At 36.3% G+C, this 27,549-nt stretch overlaps 1 protein-coding gene and 1 non-coding gene across 2 annotated transcripts in view; one reads left to right on the forward strand and one right to left on the reverse strand.

Moving 5' to 3' along the window:
- Positions 1-27,549, reverse strand: part of LOC141680042 (uncharacterized) — a 91,189-nt gene that overhangs the window by 34,716 nt on the left and 28,924 nt on the right. The window lies entirely within an intron of this gene.
- LOC141681206 (small nucleolar RNA R71) lies at positions 18,982-19,088 on the forward strand. The gene has a single exon (XR_012558648.1). It is a non-coding gene; the product is annotated as a small nucleolar RNA R71 (small nucleolar RNA).

The raw sequence follows: 27,549 nt of genomic DNA on the forward strand, positions 1-27,549 counted from the left end.
TGTGTGCCTTTGATTCCAAAGGAAATTGGAATGACCACTTACCCCTGATCGAATTTGCTTAAAACAATAGCTATCACGCTAGCATAGGAATGCCTCCGTATGAAGCTCTTTACGGAAGGAGATGTCGCTCTCCCCTATGTTGGGATGAAGTTGGAAAACACAAGATATTAGGGCCAGAATTAGTCAAACAGACCAGTGAAATGGTGAGACTCATCAGGAAAAGACTGGTAGCAACTCATGGACAGACAAAAGAAGTACGCCGACCAGACCAGGAAGGATAGAGAATACGAAGTAGGAGATTCTGTGCTATTGAAGGTATCTCTGGGGAAAGGAGTGATGAGGTTTGGGAAGAAAGGAAAGCTGAGTCCCAGATTGTAACGACTGTGATATTTACGTCTGTATTATATTATATTTATAATAAATAAGGTGTGTTAATGTGTCATTTATGTGTGATTATCTATTAAACCCTAATTGTTACGTGTTACGTATATTCCGTGTCATTTCTGTATTTTAAAGTATTTTCAAGATGTTTTATTTCGTATTCATAGGTTTCATTTCAAACGTTTTACGACCCAAACCATGATTTTAAAGCCAGTATTTCAAATAAAATAATGGGCCTTATTTTTCATCAAACGGCTTTTACCATCGCATTATTCTGAACATCTAGATATTTTATAAATTTTCTCGTTTTGCGAAAAATGACTTTTCCGGGCCCCATTGGATGTTAAAAACCCCACAAAAATCACATTTTTATTTTTATAAAATTATAGGACTTTTATTTATACCATTTCTTTGTATTTTTGCAATATTCACAATTTTTGAGAAATTTTGGCATATATATTGTATATATAAAATATTTATAAATTAAATTTTAATACCCAAAAATTAGGAAAATTAGGGCTAAATATTTTTATTAAATGTATAATTAGCCCCTTAATTTTATTTAGGAGTATTAATTTTGCAGCTATAAATACCCTAATTATTATTAATTTAATTAATTAAAAATCAGAAATTCTGCAATTTCCCCATTTTTCCAGAAATTAGGGTTTGGTGTTCTTGATTTCAACCGGAGATTTGATCGTGATTCCGACCTCCAAATCAGACATGTGAGTAGTCAATCGAAAGCTCTTGATCTCTACTTTCTATTTCTTTCATCAATTTTGTGTTTTGTTGCTTCGATTTTCAATTCGTAATTCTAGGGTTTATACCTGATTTGGTACTTTTTGATTATGGGGTTATTTGTTGAAATTGATATTGTAAATAGCTTTATTTGATGATTTCTGATTGATTCCTGCTAGTTAATTTTACTGACGATAGCTAGATATCATAGTTCAATTTTAGGGTTCTTGAACTGATTTGGGTATTTACAAATCGTTGTGTTTTGGTTGATGAGAGTTATATGAACAGATTGCCCAGATTGTGTAGATGATTATACGTATTTTTAATTGATTTTTCTATTCCTAGATTTGTGATTCGTATTTTTGAGTGTTCAACCCGTTTTTGAATTCAGGTTTTGAGTTTGAGTGATTGTTAGACGATTCTGTTGTTAGAATCGTGTAGAGTGCTAAATTTCCAGTCAATTGACACCGGTTTGGTGTGATTTGCATTCCGTTCTCGGGTCGCCGGAGTTTGCAGCGAAGCTCGCCGGTTTCTACTGTGTTTTCGCCGGAGAAGGAGCTGTGGGGTTCGTCGGTCACTGTAGACGTGGGGGAAAGGATTGCTGCAGTCGAGGGAAATGATTTGGCATAAAAAACGCATCGAAACCGTGCTCGTTTAGCTGTATTTTTGTCCCGCCGGTAATAGACCGCCGGTGCCGGATTCTGGGCAGCCAGACGGCTGTTCTTGGCAACCCGTGGTCGACCCGATTTCAACCCGGTGTACGACCCGGTTTCAATCCATTAAAACCCTAATTCCTTTTCTGATTTATATTTCCAGAATTTTAGAATTTAGTTTTATTTTTATAAAACCAGAAATTAGTTTTTATTAATTCTGAAAATCAATTAAAAATTAGTTTTAATTCTGTAAAATAGTATTAATAATTCCTAAATTATTTTCTTAATTTAGAAATTCGAATTTAGTGATTTAATTAAGTATTTAATTATTTAATCATTTACGTATTTATTTATTATTTAATAATTAAGTAAATAATTAATAATTAAAGATTAAAATTTATCGAATAATACGAGAAAATATTCGATAATTAGGGGAATAAAATGATTAACTTGTAATTATACGGGTATTTGAACGATAAGTTCCATTATTATTTGGACGATAGTTAATTATTTGTAAAATATCGTAATAATTATTCGCAGCGAATAATTAAATACAGATAGTTGATTTAAATCGTATAAACTGTAATAATAATCGTAATAGTTTAATAATTATGCGAGAAACGCGAATAACTCATAGAAATACGAATAATTGATTGTTGAATTGAATTCTAATTCGAATAATAGTTTATTTAATCGATAGTTATCGTATTAGCTGAGTGTATCAATTATTTATTTGTAAATAATCGATCTAATCAAATAAATAATGATAAGTTGTAAATATTTGTAATAAATTGTGATTAATCCTAATAATTAGGAATTAATTATTTTAAATTATTAAATAATTACTTATTAATTATTTATTAGTTATTTATTTATTAATTACTTAAAATGATTAATTATTTCGATAATTAATCAAATAACTTTCGATAAATCATAACATATTCATTTTAACTCCAAAAATTATAGAAAAATTATTTTTGACTTAGATTTTTCTTAAATAATTATTTTAGGATTTAAAATATTGTAATAATTATTTATATTGAATAATAATTTAATTTATCAGTGTTTAATTGATATTAATTAGACCGTTAGTCCGATTTGAGCGAAACGAAAGCCATTTGACTCGGAAAAATGAATTATTTTCATTAAAAATAATATGAAGACCTAATTTCTTCTAGAAAATTGTTGACTTTTTTAATTGCTTGATAATCAGTCGAAATGCGTGCCGAGACGAGTCCGAAAAATTTCGGAAAAATGGGAAATGAAGCAAATGGCATCCAGCGGAGCAATCAGCGAGGCGATTTTGATTCTAAAAATTATTCTAACTATAAAAATGATTATGTGCTTATGTGCTTATATGTATTATGTGGTTAATCGAGTCTTACTTATATATGCAATATACGAATCTGTCATAAGCGCATAGGTAGATGTTAGGAACGAAATGAAGTCGATTCCAGATGCAATTGTAATACAAAATGACTTAACCAATCTATTTTGCTAACAGAAGCTAAGCAGGCAAGGCAGGTCGAGTAGGTGATAGACGAAAAGTGATTTAATTGCAGCGAGTCGCGCAGAAGGCAAGTTTCTCCCCTATTCTACTTTCTAAATAGTAATATTCATTTCAAATTCTTATTACGCTAGTACTCTTTTAATTCTCCTGTTCATATTTCATTTCAATTCTTGATTCATTCCTTTCATTTGAATTCATTGTTCATATTCCAATTGTTACTCGCAATCATTAATATATTCTGGCGATTAGAATATATCAAAGCATACCGATTGTTCCGGTTGCTATTCCAGGGACTGGATAATACTAGTTTCGGGATTAAGTCTACTTAATCCTAAGGACCGGGATATAACCGGATCCTTGAGATGGGTCGTAGTGCCTGGGTGCCCGACGGGATCTATATAGTGAGATATAGATCTGCACTGTATCCTGGCTGATCAGCAAGGTATAGCTGCGAACTTGAGTCCAGTTTAGTTCATTTATATTCGCCAGTAATGGCCTTCTTTCTATTCTCGTGGGGTTATATCTTTGCAGATATACCCGGGTTACGGATTCAATTATATTGTTTTAGCACTGTTTATATTTTGTGGACTTGTTGAGCAATTTTTTGGCTCACCCTTTTGTTGTTATTCACCTTATTGTTTTCAGTTAAGAAGGAATATGAAATCCATCAGGACTCGAGTGGTAAAGAAGCGGGTCAAGCCTCAGGATCCTCTCATACCCAAGGTGTTGATTCCAATCCAGAAAGAAAACTTTGAGTTACCCGAGCAGGTGGAGTGTTGATAGATAGTATGTGTGTTTGAATAAAAGATGGACTTAGTTTAAAAAAGGATTAGACAATGGTTTGTGATAAAAAAAAGTTTGTGAGATTTTGAATGTCGGTTTGTAATAAAAGTAGTTAGTGGTTCTTGTTTTCATACTTCAACCTAAAAATATCCTGGTTAGTATTAAAGGGGTTTAGTTTCATTTCTTTATTATTTGTTAATCAGATTGTACATGTTTGGAGAATAGCTAGTAACCCCAAGACTTATACCCCGGGTCTGGAGGGCGTTACAGTTTGGCATCAGAGCTGTAGGTTTGGTCCCTGAAAATAAAAACATTAGGATTAAGATAAGATAGGGAGATCACATAGGATAGGGATAGTTAAATAAGAAGAATAGTGTTAGGATGTAGGTCAGATTAGAATAGGGAAGTATAAATCTTAGGATTATTTAGTGACCTTTTCTTTTCTTTGGTATATTATCAGATGGCATCTTCTGGTTATTCTGCATCTTCCGAGAGGACAATTACCGGGCCAGCAGCACCAGTTATACCTCCAGTATCTGAGTACATGTTTCCTCCTCTACCACCTCCACCACCATTGCCACAGGAGTCGGTACCACCAGTACAGGGGATAGTTCATGACCCCATAGAGATGTTTGATCCCTTTGAGTTCTTTGAGCCGATGGTTCCTTTACCAGTTGAGCATCAGTTTATACCAGGTATTGAGCAGGAATTACCACCACCACCATTATTACCTCCTATACCAGTGCATGCCCCAGAGCCGGATGTGTTTCAGATGATTCCAGTCGAGGGGATGGGAGAGCATGATGTGGATCTACAGCTAGGATTACCACAGCAGGGTGCAGGCATACCGAGGGTTCCTTCACAGGAGTCGGTAGGTCAGGTTGCTCAGCCATATATGGTACCATACCATGAGTATAGAGTTATGAGGGATGATGTTGAGTATTGGCGGGCACAGTGTCGAGAGATTATGCATCTGTTTGATCAGAGGGACAGAGGACCGTTAGCGTCCCTACAGCCGGATTATTATATGAGACAGCGATTGCAGTCAGTGTTGATGAGTGCCACTTGGGAGCTTGATGATTTGACCCATGAGGGACCACCTTCTTTCGCAGAGTTCTACAGGATATTCCGCTTGGCACAGACCTTGGTCCAGGAACTTAGGGATGAGCTTAGGCGTATTCCGCCTGGGTTTTGAGACAGTGACAGTTTGAGACAGTGACTCCAGGGTACAGATGTATATAGAGGCAGCATAGTATAACCTAGTTAGTAGTGTGTATGTGTGTACTAGTAGTTTAACCTGTAGTAGTAGTTTGACATGTAGTGGTAATATAACATGTAGCCGCGGTGATTACCAGCAGAGCGAGACTTTTTGTATCAAGCATTTACACCTGAGGCTGGTGTCATATATATAACTGAACTTTTTCAAATTTCTTTTATTTAAATTTCAGTCTTTACAGTTTTTACAGCATTTACTTTCACTTTATTGTTTTTCCAGCCTTCCATATTATAATTCCTGTTGAAAAAGAAAAGAAATATCCATAAAAAAACAACCATTTTATTTAATTGCTTACATTTCCAGTTTTTATATTCAGCAACTATTTTTTTATTTCAAGCATGTTGTTAATACAGGATAAATTGTTTTCTTACCTACTGTCAATTGTTTATTAAACTGTTAAAGATATATCACTTGTTTTATTATCAGAAGAAGATGGCACCAAAAAGAAAGACTAGGGCTGAGACCTTTAACAACAATTCTGAAGGTCAGACTAATGAGACCATGAACCAAATGTTCCATCTGATGCAACAACAGATGGTAATGATGCAGCAGCAGATGCAGCATCAACAACAACAAATCCAACAACAAATGTTACAGTAGTCACCTCGTCCTGAGCCTCAATTACCACCAGTATTACTTGTTGTTACTTTTAAGCAGTTTCAGGCAGTTAAACCTCCAGAATTTGACGGGTCTACTGATCCTATTAAAGCCACCACCTGGTTAAAAGAAATAGAGAAAGCGTTTGCACTAGTGAAGATCGGTGAGGACCAGAATACTGATTTTGCTAGTTACTTGTTGAAGGAAGAGGCAAATTATTGGTGGGAATCTAAAAAGGCTTTAGAGGGTGAAGATGTTATTACTTGGGATAGGTTCAAAGAGTTGTTTTTAGAAAAGCATTTTTCTCGCTACATGAGAAATCAGATGCAGATAAAGTTTTTGAAACTGAAGCAGGGAACTATGTTCGTGACAGATTATGAAGCCAAATTTAATGAGTTGGCTAGGTTCGTATCAGAACAGGTTGATACTGAAGAGAAACGAGTTCAGAGGTTTCAAGAGGGATTACGATCGTGGATCCGTGGACAGGTTGCAGTTTTTGAATTAACCACATATACCGCTGTGGTCCAGAAAACTTTAATCATCGAAGGAGAGAGTGAAAGATCTCAACGAGATACAGGACAGGGAAGTTTCCAAGACCGTTCCAACAGGAAGCCGGGATTTCAAGCCCGGGCAAATTTAAATTTCAAAAGGATAGGACAAGGTACACAAAAAGCAGGTAATCGTTTCCAAGCCTCCAAGCAGCAGGGAATTGTTAAGGTTTCAGTGTCGTATTGCAAAACTTGTGGACGCAAGAATACCAGCGTATATATTAAAGCAGATGTGACATGTTTCAAATGCAAGCAGAAAGGGCACTATTCTAATGAATGTCCAACAGGAAAAACAACAGAAATCACTTGCTACCAATGTGGAAAGAAAGGGCATATCGCTAGGAATTGTAAAGGACCAGCAATGGCAGCCAGTATTCCAAAAGTATTGGCATTATCTCCGCCGAATCAACCCAAAGCAAGGACTTTCAACATGACAATGAAAGAAGCAGTGCAGAGTCCAAGTGTGATCGCAGGTACGCTTTTGGTGAACTCCATAGATTCAAAAGTATTAATTGATCCTGGAGCTACCCGTTCATTTATTTCTGAAGAATATCTTGATAAATTACATTACGAAATATGGTTGGACGAGACCTTAATTATAAAATTAGCGAATGACGACCAAGTTCCAGTGGATCACCTGTGTCCTGCGTGTGATATAGAAATAACTGGACATCATTTTTCTGTAGACTTAATTCCTTTTAAGCTAGGAGAATTTGATATCATATTGGGAATGGATTGGTTGGCATGTCATAATGCTCAGATATATTGCGCGAATAAGAAAGTCAAATTGCGAACTGCGGAAAATGCAACGGTAATATTCAAGGGCGAGAAACTGCGGAAGAAATTTCCCACCGTGATGCAGACTAAACGATTGCTTCGACAAGGTTGTGAAGTGTACGTAGCTAATATCTTAGATACTGAAAAAGGAAGTCCTAAAATAGAAGACATTCCAGTTGTGTGTGAATTTACGGACGTCTTTCCAGACGAGTTTCCAGGGTTACCGCCAGATCGAGAAATCGAGTTCACGATTGATCTAGCACCAGGTACAGAACCAGTTTCGAAAGCTCCATATTGAATGGCTCCAGTCGAGATGAAAGAATTGTCAATGCAACTGCAAGATCTTCTAGACCGAGGCATCATACGACCTAGTGTTTCCTCATGGGGTGCATCGATGTTATTCGTGAAGAAGAAGGACGACAGTATGCGATTATGAATCGACTATCGGGAGTTGAATAAACTCACTATCAAGAACAAGTATCCTTTACCGGGAATTGATGATTTGTTTGATCAGCTAAAAGGAGCTGCATGGTTTTCGAAGATAGATTTGCGATCAGGCTATCATCAATTGAAGATTAAAGCTGAAGATATTCCAAAGACTGCGTTTCGTACGAGATATGGGCATTACGAGTTTTTGGTAATGGCATTCGGTTTGACAAATGCGCTAGCTGCATTCATGGATTTAATAAACAGGGTATTCAAGAAATATTTGGACAAATTCGTGATTGTATTCATTGATGACATCTTGATTTATTCCAAGACGGAAGAAGAGCATGCAGAACACTTAAGGATAGCTTTGGAAATTCTGAGGAAAGAGCAACTATACGCGAAATTCTCCAAATGTGAATTCTGGTTGAAAGAAGTACAATTTCTAGGGCATATCATCAGTAGAGAAGGCATCCAAGTCGATCCAGCAAAGATTGAAGCTGTATTAAATTGAGAACGACCAAAGACACCGACAGAAGTTCAAAGTTTCTTGGGATTGGCAGGGTATTATCGAAGATTTGTCAAAGATTTTGCGAAAATAGCAACGCCGCTGACCAAGTTAACTCGAAAAAGTGAAAAGTTTGTATAGAATGATAAATGTGAAGAAAGTTTCCAAGAGTTGAAGAATCGGTTAGTAACCGCACCAGTACTATTATTGTGAGACGAGTAAGGGAATTTCGTCATTTACAGCGACGCTTCGTATCGCGGACTAGGATGTGTATTGATGCAGCACGGTAATGTAATCGCAAATGCTTCGAGACAACTTAAGCCTCATGAACAGAAATATCCCACTCATGACCTGGAATTGGCTGCGATCGTATTTGCATTGAAACTTTGGAGACATTATCTCTACAGTGAAAAATGTGAAATTTACACGGATCATAAAAGTCTGAAGTATATCTTTACGTAAAAAGAATTGAATATGCGACAACATCGATGGCTGGAATTGATTAAAGATTACGATGTCACGATCAGTTATCATCCAGGGAAAACAAATGTTGTAGCAGATGCGCTGAGAAGAATAGAAAGATTGAATTGGTTAACTTCATACGAAGAATTAAGCAATGAATTCGACAAATTGGAAATCGAGATTTGTATTCCCAATGAATCTGTAGAAGCTATTCACGCTATGACTTTCCAACCGGAGTTGCTAGAGAAGATTCGCCGCTGTCAAGAAAAAGTGATGGGTCAAGATGACGACCTAACGGGAGAAGAGATCACAACTCAGAAAGATAATGAAGGAATTTTACGCTTTGCATCGAGAATCTGGATCCCTAATGTGGCAGAATTAAAAGAAGAAATATTGCGAGATGCGCACAGTTTTAAGTATTCTATTCATCCAGGAAGCACAAAAATGTATCGCGATCTGAAGGAAAACTTTTGGTGGCCGAACATGAAGAAGGAAATAGAAGAATGGGTAAGTAAATGCTACACATGCCAACGAGTTAAAGCGGAACATCAACGTCCGAGCGGATTATTACAACCGTTAGACATTCCAGAATGGAAATGGGAACATCTAGCGATGGATTTTGTAGTAGGATTACCGAGGACTAGAGCAAATCATAATGCGATATGGGTAATCATTGATAGACTCACGAAGTTGGCACATTTTCTACCGATTAATGAAAGATGTTCGCTCGATAAGCTAGTGCACATATATCTCAAGGAAATTGTGATGCGACATGGAGTTCCAATATCTATCGTGTCTGATTGAGATCCTCGTTTCAACTCAAGATTTTAGAGACAATTTCAAGAATGTCTTGGAACTAAATTAAACATGAGTACCGCTTATCATCCGCAAACTGATGGGCAAAGTGATAGAACTATCCAAACGATTGAAGACATGCTACGAGTTTGTGCGATCGATTTTGAAGGCAGTTGGGATGAGCATTTACCTTTGGTGGAATTTTCTTATAATAACAGCTATCACGCAAGCATTAGAATGTCATATTACGAAGCATTATACGGGAGAAAATGCAGATCACCAGTACATTGGGATGAAGTTGGAGAACGTAAGATTTTGGGTCCAGAATTAATTCAACAAACTAAAGAAAAGATTGAACTCATTCGGAAACGACTCGATGAAGCACAAAACATGCAACGCAAACATGCAGACCAAGCAAGAAAGGATATGGACTATCAGGAAGGAGAGAACGTATTACTCAAAATATCGCCATGGAAAGTATTGACCGGATTTGGCAATAAGGGTAAATTGAAGCCACGATACGTCGGACCGTTTGAAATTTTGAAGAAAGTGGGAAAAGTTGCGTACGAATTAGCTTTACCGCCTCATATGCAATATATTCACAATGTGTTTCACGTGTCGATGCTTAAGTGATATAATCCTGATTCTAGGCATGTAATAGAATATGAGCCGATAGATATCCAACCTGATTTATCTTTTGTAGAACAGCCTGTAAGAATTTTAGATTGGCGAGAGAAAGTATTGAGAAATAAGTCTGTATATTTAGTGCGAGTGTTGTGGAGAAATCCTATGGTTGAAGAATCAACCTGGGAACTTGAGAGTGAAATGTTAGAGAAATACCCTCATTTGTTTTCGTAGAAGATTCTGAGGACAGAATCCTATTAAGGGGGAAGAATGTAACGACTGGGAAATTTACGTCTGTATTATATTATATTTATAATAAATAAGGTGTGTTAATGTGTCATTTATCTGTGATTATCTGTTAAACCCTAATTGTTACGTGTTTTCCGTGTCATTTCTGTATTTTAAAGTATTTTCCAGATGTTTTATTTCGTATTCATAGGTTTCATTTCAAACGTTTTACGACCCAAACAATGATTTTAAAGCCAGTATTTCAAATAAAATAATGGGCCTTATTTTTCAAAAAACGGCTTTTACCATCGCATTATTTTGAACATCTAGATATTTTATAAATTTTCTTGTTTTGCGAAAAATGACTTTTTCGGGCCCCATTGGGTATTAAAAACCCCACAAAAATCACATTTTTATTTTTATAAAATTATAGGACTTTTATTTATACCATTTCTTTGTATTTTTGCAATATTCACAATTTTTGGGAAATTTTGGCATATATATTGTATATATAAAATATTTATAAATTAAATTTTAATACCCAAAAATAATGAAAATTAGGGCTAAATATTTTTATTAAATGTATAATTAGCCCCTTAATTTTGCAGCTATAAATACCTTAATTATTATTAATTTAATTAATTAAAAATCAGAAATTCTGCAATTTCCCCAATTTTCCAGAAATTAGGGTTTGGTGTTCTTGATTTCAACCGGAGATTTGATCGTGATTCCGACCTCCAAATCAGACATGTGAGTAGTCAATCGAAAGCTCTTGATCTCTACTTTCTATTTCTTTCATCAATTTTGTGTTTTGTTACTTCGATTTTCAATTCATAATTCTTGGGTTTATACCCGATTTGGTACTTTTTGATTCTGGGGTTATTTGTTGAAATTAATATTGTAAATAGCTTTATTTGATAATTTCTGATTGATTCCTGCTATTTAATTTTACTGACGATAGCTAGATATCATAGTTCAATTTTAGGGTTCTTGAACTGATTTGGGTATTTACCAATCGTTGTGTTTTGGTTGATGTGAGTTATATGAACAGATTGCCCAGATTGTGTAGATGATTATACCTATTTTTAATTGATTTTTCTATTCCTAGATTTTTTATTCGTATTTTTGAGTGTTCGACCCGTTTTTGAATTCGGGTTTTGAGTTTGAGTGATTGTTAGACGATTCTGTTGTTAGAATCATGTAGAGTGCTAAATTTCCAGTCAATTGGCACCGGTTTGGTGTGATTTGCATTCCGTTCTCGGGTCGCCGGAGTTTGCAATGAAGCTCGCCGGTTTCTGCTGTGTTTTCGCCGGAGAAGGAGCTGCGGGATTCGTCGGTCACTAGAGACGTGGGGGGAGGATTGCTGCAGCCGAGGGGAATGATTTGGCATAAAAAAATGCATCGAAATCGTGCTCGTTTAGTTGTATTTTTGTCCCGCCGGAAACAGACTGCCGGTGCCGGATTCTGCGCAACCGGACGGCTGTTCTTGGCAACCCGTGGTCGACCCGGTTTCAACCCGGTTTCAACCCGTTGTACGACCCGGTTTCAATCCATTAAAACCCTAATTCCTTTTCTGATTTATGTTTCCAGAATTTTAGAATTTAGTTTTATTTTTATAAAAACAGAAATTAGTTTTTATTAATTCTGAAAATCAATTAAAAATTAGTTTTAATTCTTTAAAATAGTATTAATAATTCCTAAATTATTTTCTTAATTTAGAAATTCGAATTTAGTGCTTTAATTAAGTATTTAATTATTTAATCATTTACCTATTTATTTATTATTTAATAATTAAGTAAATAATTAATAATTAAAGATTAAAATTTATCGAATAATACGAGAAAAGATTCGATAATTAGGGGAATAAAATGATTAACTCGTAATTATACGGGTATTGGAACGATAAGTTCCATTATTATTTGGACGATAGTTAATTATTTGTAAAATATCGTAATAATTATTCGTAGCGAATAATTAAATACATATAGTTGATTTAAATCATATAAACTGTAATAATAATCGTAATAGTTTAATAATTATGCGAGAAACGGGAATAACTCATAGAAATATGAATAATTGATTGTTGAATTGAATTCTGATTCGAATAATAGTTTATTTATTCGATAGTTATCGTATCAGCTGAGTGTATCGATTATTCATTTGTAAATAATCGATCAAATCAAATAAATAATGATAAGTTGTAAATATTTGTAATAAATTGTGATTAATCCTAATAATTAGGAATTAATTATTTTAAATTATTAAATTATTACTTATTAATTAATTATTAGTTATTTATTTATTAATTATTTAAAATGATTAATTATTTCGATAATTAATCAAATAACTTTCGATAAATCATAACATATTCATTTTAACTCCAAAAATTATAGAAAAATTATTTTTGACTTGGATTTTTATTTAATAAATATTTTAGGATATAAAAAATTGTAATAATTATTTATATTGAATAATAAATTAATTTATCAGTGTTTAATTTATATTAATTAGACCGTTAGTCCGATTTGAGCGAAACGAAAGCCATTTGACTCAGAAAAATGAATTATTTTCATTAAAAATAGTATGAAGACCTAATTTCTTCTAGAAAATTGTTGAATTTATTAATTGCTTGATAATCAGTCGAAATGTGTGCCGAGACGAGTCTAAAAAATTTCGGAAAAATGGGAAATGAAGCAAATGGCAACCAGCGGAGCAATCAGAGAGTCAATTTTGATTCTAAAAATTATTCTAACTATAAAAATGATTATATGCTTATGTGCTTATATGTATTATGTGGTTAATCGAGTCTTACTTATATATGCAATATACGAGTCAGTCATAAGCGTATGGGTAGATGTTAGGAACGAAATGAAGTCGATTCCAGATGCAATTGAAGTACAAAATGACTTAACCAATCTATTTTGCTAACATAAGCTAAGCCAGCAAGGCAGGTCGAGTTGGTGATGGACGAAAAGTGATTTAATTGCAGTGAGTCGCGCAGAAGGCAAGTTTCTCCCCTATTATACTTTCAGAATAGTAATATTCATTTCAAATTCTTATTACGCTAGTACTCTTTTAATTCTCTTGTTCATCTTTCATTTCAATTCTTGATTCATTCCTTTCATTTGAATTCATTGTTCATATTCCAATTGTTACTCGCAATCATTGATATATTCTGGCGATTAGAATATATCAAAGCATATCGATTGTTCCGGTTGCTATTCCAGGGACTGGATAATACTACTTTCGGGATTAAGTCTACTTAATCCTAAGGACCGGGACATAACCGGATCCTTGAGTTGGGCTGTAGTGCCTGGGTGCCCTACGGGATCTATATAGTGCCCGGGTTACGGATTCAATTACATTGCTTTAACACTGTTTATATTTTTTGGACTTGTTGAGCAATTTTTTGGCTCACCCTTTTATTGTTATTCACCTTATTGTTTTCAGTTAAGAAGGAATATGAAACCCATCAGGACTCGAGGGGTAAAGAAGCGGGTCAAGCCTCGTGATCCTCTCATACCCAAGGTGTTGATTCCAATCCAGGAAGAAAGCTTTGAGTTACCTGAGCAGGTGGAGTGTTGATAGATAGTGTGTGTGTTGGAATAAAAGATGGACTTAGTTTAAAAATGAATTAGACAATGGTTTATGAAAAAAAAAGTTTGTGAGATTTTGAATGTCGGTTTGTAATAAAAGTAGTTAGCGGTTCTTGTTTTCATACTTCAACCTAAAAAGATCCTGGTTAGTATTAAAGGGGTTTAGTTTCATTTCTTTATTATTTGTTAATCAGATTGTACAGGTTTGGAGATTAGCTAGTAACCCCCAGATACCCCGGGTCTGGAGGGCGTTACACAGATTCATAGGACCCTTTGAAGTTTTGAGGAGAATAGGACCTCTAGCTTACGAGTTCGCCTTGCCTCCTAATATGCAACAAGTGCATAACGTGTTCCACGTGTCCATGTTAAGGAAGTACCATGCAGATGCACGACATGTAATAGAATACGAGCAGGTAGATTTACAACCAGACCAGATCTACATCGAGCAGCCGGGATATGAAGGTGTCGTCCTTCTACTAGTAGAAAAGGTTACTTTTATCGCAGTACGAATGATCATCGTATGCGGTGGCTCCAACGAATGTCCTAATTCTTCCAATTGGAATTATGACGCAATACCGTAACCCAAGCCTAGGTGTTGGGTTTACTTTTAAATTATTCGCAGGTTAATAAAATCCATTAAAGAATTATTTTCATAAGAAGGTGTGTATCACCAAGGAAAACTAATTTCGAATAAAACATAATTATCATATATGATGTTTTACGTAAGTTATCATATAGTCATTTGCATACTGTATATTATTATGCTGGGCATTATAGCTCACACTTGTTTTCTTAAATTGACACAACACGACAGTGAATCAGGATGCCTGCCATGAGAACCACAGCCAGGAAACGGGTAGGAAATGACCAGTTGTTCCATAGATTGTTTGGTGTTTTACCACAGGTAGTCCGAATAAGCTGGATTAGTTTTCAGTTGTTTTTAGTTCGGATTATTTATAAGTATGACTTATGTAAGGTAATAAACAAGAAACATATATTTGTCCAACGGACTAGCCTTACTTAAAGGTTACTCCCCGGTAAGACTTAATCACTTTTGGGTTGTAATAATTATCACTTGATGGTTGAATTACTCTAGTTATGAATGGTTCGTTTCCAAGACAATAACCTGTAAGTGTGTGTGTGTGATAAGTGTGGGGTCGTGAAGCATGAGTATTTATATATTGTAGTGTGAGTTATGTGGTTGTAGTAGTTTAGATGGTGTGGCCTCCGAGATTCCTGACCCCGGATTTTGGGGTGCCACATCGTCCCTCTTGGTCATATTACCAACACGCCGGCATCGATCACACTTCAAAACGAACTGATGCGCATCCTTAAACAAACTCGGCCAGAAGAATCCTGCTTGAAGGATATGAGCTGCTGTCTTCTCTCCACCATAGTGGCCTCTATAAACAGTTAAATGGCAGTCTCGTCAGATACCCTATGTCTCGTTGTACGAAATACATCTCCTGATGATTTGGTCAGCTCCTTGCCGAAATAAAAATGGCTCATCCCACATGTACCATTTCACTTCATGAAGAAACTTATTCCTTTGAGCATAAGTCAAGTCTAGAGGCATAACGTTACCCACAAGGTAGTTCACAGTGTCTGCAAACCACCGTTCTTCTTCTTGCACCGCAAACAACTGCTCATTGGGAAAAGTCTCATTTATCATTGACTTATCCTGTTAAGATGTACTTGGATCTTCTAAACGAGAGAGATGATCAGCGACTTGATTATCAGTACCTAGTCTATCCTTGATCTCCAACTCAAATTCCTGAAGTAAAAGAACCCATCGAATCAATCAATCTAGGCTTCGATTCCTTCTTCGAGATGAGATAACGAATAGCGACATGATCAGTGAAAACTATCAGCTTCGTCCCAAGCAAATAAGATCGAAACTTCTCAAAACCATAGACGATGGTTAAGAGTTCCTTCTCAGTAGTAGTGTAGTTCAGTTGAGCACCATTAAGGGTCTTACTAGCATAGAAGACCACATGAAATATAGTGTTCTTCCTTTTCCCAAGAACTACTCCAACTATATAGTCACTCGCATCGCACATCATTTTAAAAGGTTCAGTCCAATCAGGTGCAATTATGACTGGTGTCGTGATCAAACTCTTCTTTAAGCTCTCAAAAGCAGCTAGGCACTCGTCATCAAACTTGAAAGGAATATCTTTCTCTAGCAGATTGCACAATGGCTTTGAAATTTTAGAGAAGTCCTTGATGAAACGCCGATAGAAACCCGCATGACCAAGAAAGCTGTAGATTCCCTTAACTGAAATTGGTTGAGGAAGATTTTCAATGACCCCCACCTTGGCTTTGTCCACCTTGACACGTTTACTAGAGACTTTGTTCCCAAGAATGATGCCCTGTTGCACCATAAAGTGACATTTCCCCCAATTGAGAATCAGATTGGTCTCAACACACCTTTTCAGCACTAAACCAAGATTTTGCGAGCATTCATCATAAGAAGTTCTGAAGACAGAGAAGTCATCCATTAACACTTCAACATTATTTCCAATCATATCAGAGAAGTTAGCCATCAGGCATCTCTAAAATGTGGCTGGTGCACCATATAATCCAAAAAAACTCTTTTGAAGGCGAAAGTACCAAACAGATAAGTGAAGGTAGTCTTTTCCTGATCTTCTAGAGCGATGCAAATCTGATTATAACCCGAATAGCCATCCTGAAGACAGTAGTACTCATGCCCAGCCAACATGTCAAGCATCTGATCAATAAAAGGAAGAGGGAAGTGATCTTTGCTTGTGGCTTTATTCAACTTCCTGTAATCCATGCAAACTCTCCACCCCGTGACTGTTCGAGTAGGAATGAGCTCATTCTTTTCATTAACAACCATGGTGATGCCTCTTTTCTTTGGCACACATTGAACTGGACTCACCCAAGAACTGTCATAAATAGGATAGATGATCCCTGCATCTAGCCTCTTGAGAATTTCCTTCTTCACAATCTCTTTCATGATCGGATTTAGCCTTCTCTATTGCTCAACAGTCGGCTTGCTTCCTTCTTCTAGTAGAATTTTGTGCATGCGATAAGAAGGGTTGATTCCCTTGATATTTCTATAGTCCATCCAATTTCCAATTTGAACTCTCTCAGAATTCTCAAGAGCTTTTCGTCATCACTACCTGAAAGGTCAGATGTAATAATAACAGGAAAAGTATATGCATCACCTAAAAATGCATACCTCAAGTGTTCAGGAAAAGGTTTAAGCTCGAGTGTAGGAGCTTCCTCAATAGATGGTTTGAGACACTTTGGAGAATTTTTCAGCTCTTCCAATCCATGAGATTCAAAAGGCATATACAGCCTTCGCTTCCAAGGAGAAGCATTCAAATACTGCAACTGTTCATCACCTTCGTCATCTTCACTATATGAATCCCTCATCAAGGTTTTCTCTAAGGCATCAGACTTTAGCATTTGATCAAGCTCTGAAGTAACCACAGATTCAACCAATTCCACCTTAAATCACTTATCTTCATCAATAGGGAATTTCATGGCATTAAAAACATTGAAGGTCACATCCTGATCCTGAACTCGCATAGTGAGCTCACCTTTCTACACATCAATCAAGGTTCGGCCTGTATCCAAAAAAGGTCTTCCCAGGATTATGAGAATCTTCTTATCCTCCTCAAAATCAAGAATTACAAAGAAAGCAGGAAATATGATTTTGTCCACTTTAACCAAGACATCCTCCATAATACCTCGTGGATATGTAATAGAACAATCGGCCAACTGTAAGGACATATAAGTAGGCTTTGGATCAGGTAAACCCAACTTCTTGATGATAGACAAAGGCATTAGGTTGATGCTAGCTCCCAAATCACATAGAATTTTGTCGAACGATAATTTTCCAATGGTACAAGGAATAATGAAGCTTCCAGGATCCTTAAGCTTCGGAGGTAACTTCTGTTGCAGCACAACATTGCATTCTTCTGTAAGAGCAACAGTCTCTATGTCATCGAGCTTCACTTTCCGAGAGAAAATACCTTTCATGAACTTTGCATAGCTTGTTATTTATTCAAGAGCTTCAGCGAAAGGTATGTTGATATGAAGTTTCTTGAAAACTTCCAAGAAATTAGAAAATTGTTTATCCAGCTTCTGCTTCTGCAACCTTTTAGGAAAATAAGGTGGAGGATAGACCTGTTTTTCCCCTGTATTACTCTCATGAGGAGTGCTGACAACAACTTTCTTCCTTCATTCCACTTCTGCTTCCTTCTGCACATCTTCTTCAGTGCCAACTTCAGATTCTGAAATTTGAGATTTTTCGGGTTTCGCAATCTTCCCAGACCTTAATATAATTTCCTTAACCTGCTTTTTTGTTTCCCTCTTGCCTAGAATTTTTATGTCACTAGGGAGTGTACCAGGTTGTCGATTCAACAAAGCATTGGAAATCTGCCCAATTTGATTCTCTAGAGTCTTGATAGAAACTGCTTGACTCTTGCACATGAGCCTCAACTCCTCCAATTCAGATTTTTCATTAGATTGATTTTTACTTTCATGCGGTAGTTGCTGAAGTTGGAGTTGTTGTCTTGGTGCATATAGAAGTTGTTAAAAACCAGGATGGTTGAATTATTTTGCTTCATACAGCTAATAAGGCCGTTGCACCACATTCTGATTGTTTCTCCAGCTGAAGTTAGGATGATTGCGATTGTTGGGATGATAAGTGGCTGGAGCTGGTTGCTGCGATCTCTGAAAGTTGCTTACATACTGAGCTGATTCACTAGAAATAGCACACTGCTCAGGTTCATATGCACCTGCACAAAGCTCACAAACAGTTGTAATCTGATTAACTCCATAATTAGCCAAAGAATCCACCTTCATCGTCAAAGCTTGCAGCTGAGCAGTTATAGCAGTAGCTATATCCACTTCCAAAACTCCTGCTACCTTACTATGAGGCATTCTCAGAGTTAGCTCTGGTATTCATTAGCAGCCATAAGTTCAATCAACTCATAAGCTTCATCGTAGCTCTTAGCCCATAAGGCTCCACCTGATGCTGCATCTAGCATGGGTCTAGACTGTGTTCCCAAACTATTGTAAAAGCAATTTATGATCATCCAATCAGGCATGCCATGATGAGGAAACTTCCTAATCATCTCCTTGTAGCGATCCCAATCCTCACACAAAGATTCTACCGATTGCTGCGCAAATTGAGTAAGAGAATTCCTGATTGCAGCTGTCTTCGCCATAGGGAAGAATTTAGTTAGAAACTTCTGAGCAAGATCCTCCCATTTGGTGATAGAACCTGTTGGTAAAGAATGTAACCAGTACTTAGCTTTATCCCTTAGAGAGAATGGGAAAAGCCTCAGCTTCTCGATGAAATCTGTGATGTGCATGTTGGGATCTTCTATTAGAGAACCCCCAAACTGAACTGAATTTTGTATCATCTGAATCATGCTCGACTTGATTTCAAAGGTGTTAGCCATAATAGCTGGTATGTTAATACTAGACTGAATATCATTGATCTTCGGTTGAGAGTAATCCATCAAAGCCTTCGGATTCACTGATTGATCTCCCATTGCAACGAGTGCTTCTTCTTCAACTTTCTCAACTTTTTCAAAAACTTCTTCCACTCTTCCAACTCCTTCCAGTGCTTCTTTACGAGATTAAAAATGTGTTCGCATACATGCCCTCTAGAGTACCTGTAACACAACAAGTACCCAAGTAAGTAAAATATCTGAGTCAGTGAACTTTAACGACCACTGATGACAAGCACATAAACTAAAAATTAACACCGAGTCCCCGACAGCGGCACCAAAAATTTGTTAGGACGAAAACACTCGCTAAAATTCACGTAAGTATACGCATTCGTAAGTAGTATAAGATATAAATCAGATTCGTACCCACAAAGACTCTTTTTGGTTAACTTAAGATTATGCACCTATGCAACAATGATATGGTTGTCGCTCAATGCTAAGACAATAATAAGTTGAGATATTTTATAACTAAGAATTAACTATCATGCAATTAACTAAGAGATTAGAAGTGATATGAATCACTATATGAGACAAACATGGGATTCTAACTTAATTAAATACTTCATTCAAAGTCATTGTTCTCAACCTTAGCATGCAATGGTGATGACACTAATCAGATAACATGAAACTAGTAAATGCCCACTCTCGTTGTATGAATACCCTACTACCAGACATCCACAAAAGAGATAGATGTTGAATAGACACCAATTATGTCCAGACCCTATATTTCTGTAGAATTTGATAATATAAAGGTTTAATGAACAAGTTATCTATCGTGATTACATAGGGCAAGTAAGATGGTTAAAAATACCTACGAATCATGCATAACAAATACATGAACCTATGATAGCATGGCAAGTTCTAAATCTCTATATTCACTGTCGCTTCAATAAAGGTTAACACGCTATCTTATATGTTCGAGACGCACATAAGACGAATAAGCACAACCAATACTAGGATATCATACCATCACCACACACTTAGTTATCGAAACAATTAACTATAGAAATCCATAAGAAAATCCATTAGAATCCCACGATAACGATTAGTTCATAACCGAACTCATCGTCACCATGGGTTCCAATGAAAGCACGGTAGATAAATCAATATAAACTAAGTCTGGAATAACTAAATTAAAATAAAGTACATAACAAAAGTATTAGGTTCAACAATAAAGAAACCGAGTATCCAAGACTACAACTTAAGCAACGAATCACAAGTAAAATAAGTTCTTCTTCTCCTTCCTTAAAATTGTGCTATTAGGTCTTCTTACTGTCTTCTTGTTGGGAATATGTTGTGAACTTGATGATTACATTAACAAAACACCTTAGTAGATTTAACTTAGTGAAAAATGTAGCACTCAACGGATGATCAAATATAGTCCCGACGGATGACTCAAATATAGTCCCGACGGATGATGATGTGACATCCATCGAGTGAGTAGCTTATGTAATAATAAGTATTGTAACTCATTTCTGCAAACAACTTTGTATAGATTCTGTAGTAGCATATAAGTCATGTTGACTCTTATTAGATATGCAGAATAGGTTGATTAATTATAAATATAAGATGTTTTGTAATTCTGCATAAGTGAAATGAAGTCAAGTGTCAAATAGCTACCCGGCGGATGATCAACAAAGCTACCCGATGGATGATTAACAAAGCTACCCGATGGATGACAAGCATGTACCCGACGGATCATCAATTTAAATGTCTTTTGACAGTGACAACACAATCACATGCGTTGGGTATTTGCAAAAGGGCCGAACCAGTTATTGGACAAGCTTTTTAGTTGCAAAAGGAATGTGGCAGCCTGTTTAACAGGAAATGAAGAACAAAGAAGCATTATCATTTCCATGCAAGTTAAAAAGATTTTCAAAGTGCTGGAATGGAGTAGTGAAGCAGATGGAGTTTAACTTAATAGTTTTGTTTTATTATCCTGTCTTATTACCATGTAAACTTGGTGGTATATAAACCAACTGTAGTTAATAGAGCAAACAACCAAGCAAACACTTTTAGAAGAGAAATAGAAAAAGCTATAACTGTTAAGAATTTCTCTGTAGTTTGTTTGTTCACTTGTAAAGCCGCTGTGAGACAATTTATTTTTCAGGAGTTCTTAATTCGATATATATATATATATCTGGTGGATACTTTTAAATCCACTAGAAAGTTTTAAAGACTTGTGTTTTTATTACTTTATGTTTTTGATTTATTTAACTTGTGATTCCGCACCTTGCAAATCAAAACACTTATATATATAGTTTGAGTTAGAGCATTTTATAGTTCAAGAATTTTTTTACTAGAATTACATTCACCCCCCTTCTATAATTCTTGCTGCATTGTTAGGGACTAACAATTGGTATCAGAGCAAGCTCTTGAAGCACAAAGAGTTTAAAGATCACAACAAATAGCAAGATGAACAAGAAGGATGTTGGAGTCAAGATTCCTTTTCTGGACAAAGATAATTACTTTTAAAGGTAAAGATGCATCTCCATTTACTTTCTCAAGATGAGGCCTATGTGGATTGCATAGAGAGAGGTCCTCATGTACCAATGAGAGCTGCAACTGGAAATGAGCCATCAGTCCCAAGCCAAGGCATGAATGGTCAGATCCTGATATTGAACAAGTCAGGAAAGACAAGAAGGCCATGAATATTCTGTTCAATGGAGTTGATGGTGACATGTTTGATAACATCATTAACTGCAAGACAACCAAGGAAGTTTGGGATACCATTCAAATAATCTGTGATGGCACTAAACAAGTTAGAGAAAACAAGATGCAGTTACTAATTCAGCAATATGAGCATTTCCACTGTGAAGAAGGTGAAACTCTCACTGATATCTTTAGTAGATTTCAAAAGCTACTAAATGCTCTGAAGCTGCATGGAAGAGTCTACCAAACCAAAGATTCTTACCTCAAATCCCTGAGATTCCTTCCAAAAGAATGGAAACCAATGACAGTCTCCCTGAGAAATTCACAAGAATACAAGGGGTTTACACTAGAGAGACTGTATGGCATTCTAAAGACTTATGAGCTTGAAATAGAGCAAGATGAAAGAATGGGGAAAGGGAGGAAGAAAGGAGGGTCCATTGCACTGGTTGTTGAGTTAGAGAAAGAGAAGGAGATGAAGATAGAAGCTGTTGAGTCTACTTCAAAGGTCTGTGAAAACAAGGGCAAGGGGCGGGTAGCAGAAAATGAAGATTCCTTGAGCCAAGATGATATGGATGATATTGATGAACATCTTGCATTTCTTTCCAAAAGATTTGCCAAGCTCAAGTTCAAGAAGAAATTTGGAGCAGCTAAGCCAAATAGAAACATGGTGGATAAATCAAAATTCAAGTGTTTCAAATGTGGCTTGGCAGGGCACTTTTCCAGTGAGCGTAGAAAGTCAGATTCCAGCAAGAAGAAGTTTGATCCTATGGATTATAAACAGAAGTATTTTGAGTTGCTCAAACAAAAGGAAAGGGCTTTTATTACATAAGAAAATGACTGGGTAGCAGATGGTCTGGATGAGGATGAAGATGTCATCTATGTCAATCTAGCCCTAATGGCCAAGTTCGATGAAACAGAGAAAAGTTCTTCAAGTAATCAGGTAATCACCACCAACCTTGGACATTTATCTAAAGCTGAGTGTAATGATGCAATAAATGACATGTCTACAGAATTATATCATTTGTGTGTTACACTTAAGTCCCTCACTAAGGAAAATGCTAAAATCAAATAAAACAATTTGTTTTTAAGTGAGAGGAATAATGTGCTAGAGTTTCAGTTTATTGAATTTGAAAAATTGAGAATAGAATGTAAGATTGCTAAGGATGAATTAACTGAGTCCTTGAAGAAAGAAGAGATTTTGAAGAAGCAGCTTGAACAAGAACATTAGGTGATTAAGGCATGGAAATCATCTAGAGATGTCCATGCTCAAATCACCAAAGTTCAAGGTATTGAGTCCTTCTGTGATGCAGACTGGAAAAAGCGTAAAGAGAAGCTGGAATCCAATTTGGTTGAAGGATTGCTAACAGATGTAGACTCGACGGATGATGAGAGTCATCCGTTGGATAATCAAAAAGGTTATCCGTCGAGTGACATAAATCCTCATCCATCGGCTGTGAGCAAACCTGTGAGTAAAGCCAAACTTGCCAAGTTAAATGAAAAATATGGATCAGTTTCCAAAAACTTTATTTCAGGAGAATCAAGTCAAGTGAAGAAGGAGAAGAAAGTGAATGTTGGTCATTTGTCCATCAAGCAATTGAATGACGGATTAGAAAAGATTGAGGTTAAAACAGAAGCTAAAAAGAAAAACAATAGAAATGGGAAAGTAGGAATTAACAAACATAACAACTACACACCTGATAAGTATGCTCCAAGAAAGATATGTGTTAAGTGTGGTAGTGTTAATCACTTGTCTGTTAATTACAAACTTGCCATGCCTACTCCCATATCTGTGCCACCTTCTTTTCCCAATATGAGTGATATGCCTTCTATGCCTATGAATGATATGTCTGCACAGAATATGAATGCACAATTTTCTAATATGCCATTTGCACCTAATCCTTATTATGCCGCATTTAGTATGCCTCAAATGCCATTTAGCATGCCCTACTGGAATAACATGTTTACAAATAGTATGCCATTTCCTGTTAATCAAAATATGCATGATAATTCTGTTTTAATGACTGGTTTCAAAGGTCCAACTCAGATGACTAAGGATGAATCTGATATCCCTAAGTCAAATAAGATAAAACCTATAAAACAAAAGAAGAAAGCTAACAAGGCAGGACCCAAGGAAACTTGGGTTCCAAAATCAACTTGATTTGGTTTTGATGTGTGCAGGGAAACAGAAAGAATCTGTGGTACTTGGATAGTGGTTGTTCAAGACACATGACTGGAGATTCTACCCTGCTCACAGAGTTCAAGGAGAGAGTTGGCCCAAGTATTACTTTTGGAGATGACAGCAAGGGTTATACTGTGGGATATGGCTTGATTTCTAAAGACAATATCATCATTGAGGAGGGTGCCCTAGTGGATGGTCTCAAGCATAATTTGCTGAGTATCAGCCAGCTTTGTGACAAGGGCAATTCGGTAACCTTCAATTGAGAAGCCTGTGTTGTGACAAACAAGAGGAGAAACAAAGTGGTTCTCACTGGAGTGAGAAAAGGAAATTTGTACCTAGCAGACTTCAACTCATCAAATGCAGAATCTGTTACTTTTCTTCTTAGTAAAGCAAGTCAAGATAAAAGTTGGCTATGGCACAAGAAGCTGTCCCATCTAAACTTCAAGACCATGAATGAGCTTGTAAAGAAAGAATTGGTTAGAGGTATTCCTCAAGTGGAGTTTTCTAAGGATGGATTGTGTGATGCTTGTCATAAAGGAAAGCAGATCAAAGCATCATTCAGAAAGCAGCTTGATTCAACAATTGAAGAACCTTTGTAATGGCTACACATGGATTTGTTTGGACCAGTCAATGTGTTGTCCATCTCAAGGAAACTATTTTGCCTAGTAATTGTGGATGATTTCTCAAAGTTCTCTTGGACATATTTCCTAAAGTCTAAAGATGAAGCTAGTGAAATCATCATCAATCACATAAGGCAAGTCAACAATCATCCTGATTTTAAAGTAAAAAGAATCAGGATTGACAATGGAACTGAGTTCAAGAATTCTGTGATGAGATCATCTTGTGAAGAAACTAGGATTATGCATGAATTTTCTGCATCAAGGACTCCCCAACAAAATGGAGTGGTAGAAAGAAAGAACAGATCTCTTATTGAAGCTGCAAGGACAATGCTTGAAGAATCAAAGTTACCAACATACTTTTGTGCTGAAGCTGTGAACACTGCATGCTACACTCAAGATATCTCTTTGATAAATCAAGCAAAATGCATGACTCCCTACCAATTGTTCAAGAACAGGAAACCAACTCTAAATTTTCTTCATGTCTTTGGCTGCAAATGTTATATCTTAAAGAATCAAACTGATCAATATGGGAAGTTTGATGCTAAAGCAGATGAAGGAATTTTTGGTGGATATGCTGTGGGAAAAGCATATAGAGTCTACAATCTAAGAACCAACATTGTTTTGGAATCAATACATGTTGTGTTTGACGATAAAAATATTGAAGGACTGCAAGATGGAGATTTCCATGAGAGCCTCAAATTTGACAATGTGGAGATGGTTAGTGATGACAGTGATGATGAAAGTGATCAAGAAACTATAACTAAGGATAGTGCAGAAAAATCTATAACTAATGAAGCTAATAACTCGTCATCCATCGAGTTACAAAATGCTTCATCCGTCGGGAGACAATATGTATCATCCATCGGGAGACAATCAGCCTCATCCGTCGGAACTCAAAGTGCTTCATCCGTCGGGTCATTGAGAAGCTGAAAGTCAAGGTAGATCACTCATAGAAAGTTCCCCTCTCTCAAATCAAAGATTCACTAACTCAGGGGGATTTTCTCATAATCAAAACTCAGTCACATATCAAGACAACTATGAGGCCTCTTCATCTAGAGCAAATCTACCATAACAGAGAAAATGGATAAGAGATCATGCCTATGAGCTAATTATTGGTGATGCATCTTCTAGAGTTCAGACAAGGAAAGAAACTCATGAAGAATGTCTATATAGCAGCTTCTTATCTAAGGAAGAACCAAAGAAGGTAGAAGAAGCTCTGTTGGATCCTGATTGGAGTTTAGCTATGCAGGAGGACCTAAACCAATTTGAAAGGAATAAAGTATGGAAGCTGGTACCCAAGCCTAAAGGAAAGAATCCAATAGACACCAAATGGGTATTCAGAAACAAGATGGATGAAAATGGCATAGTAGTCAAATACAAAGCTAGATTGGTTGCTAAGGGCTATTGTCAGCAAGAAGGAATAGATTTTGATGAAACCTTTGCTCCTGTTGCAAGACTTAAAGTGTGGCGCCCTCCAAACCCGGGTCAGAAGTTTGGAGTCCACAACACAAACACAATATATCAACCTGTATAAGAAATATTATTTATAATGACCCTGCTTCACAAAACCACGGATCGCAACAGGTTAAAGTATGAAAACAAGCCACAACCTTAATTTTTATTACAACGTACCAAATCCCAACTAATTTAACTTACAGCTGATAATAAAATTATTCTTACAATCTTACTATCTCACTACCTCCATAAACTTCTGCTAGCTTGATCCAACTCAATCTGGAATCCTAGCTCGTACATTGAGCTGGGAAACCTCGCTATCAACCGTATCCCTTTTAACTGTAGAATACATAAAAAGATTCGCAAGAGTGAGCTAACTAGCTCAGCAAGTCATAATAACGATAACTGAGGTTAAACAGTGATCAAGTGAGATGATTCAGATGAATCAAGTTTCTTTTTAACTAATCATTAGAATTGGATATTCATTTTAAGTTTTAAAACCAAGGTTAGGCTGCTGATCAGTCACGCACTAACCCCGAGCAAAGCACACAGCACTGCTCTAATTACTGGATCCAAGGCACATGTTGGCCTAATTCGACCACGAATCTGGTATGACCACGAATCTGGTCCACATAAAGAAAACTATCCAATTCTAAAACAATTCAGTGTAATAACAATGTAGTTCAATGAGCAAGATCATAATCAACAACGATAAAGCATCGGTATTAAAACATAATGCAATTCAAGATGCATCACAGGGTATATCAAGATACGTATAAGAAACGGTTTTCAGTTTGTAAAGTGATCAGGTATCAAACAATTAATGATTGTTCGAGGTATAGTTCTTTGATGTTGTAAGGAATGGTTGAGATGTAAAACTTTTGTGTTTTCAAGCAATTTCGTTCCAGTGTTTGAAGTTTGGTAGTTATACATTTGAGAAGTAGTATCATATTTGTGTGGTTTGGTGTCTGAGGATCAGCAAAGTACGGTTTGCAAAGAATAAGGCTTACGGCTCAAGATCAAGAAAGAATCAGGGTTTAAGGGTATATAGTTTTAAGCATATGCATTATAAAACAGGAGTTATGTTTAATGATAACAATATGTTATAAAACAGTTCGAAACATTGGTAAAATATCTTGAAGAAAAGTTTAAAAAAAATACTTGCCTTACAGGGATTTACAATTATTACTGATCAAGTCTGGGCCAACTCTGCCGCTTAGGCTTTTACGTCTAACCACTATATCACTCTGGA

This window comes from Apium graveolens, chromosome 8 (assembly GCF_009905375.1).
Source record: "Apium graveolens cultivar Ventura chromosome 8, ASM990537v1, whole genome shotgun sequence".
NCBI classification, from domain to species: Eukaryota; Viridiplantae; Streptophyta; class Magnoliopsida; order Apiales; family Apiaceae; genus Apium; species Apium graveolens.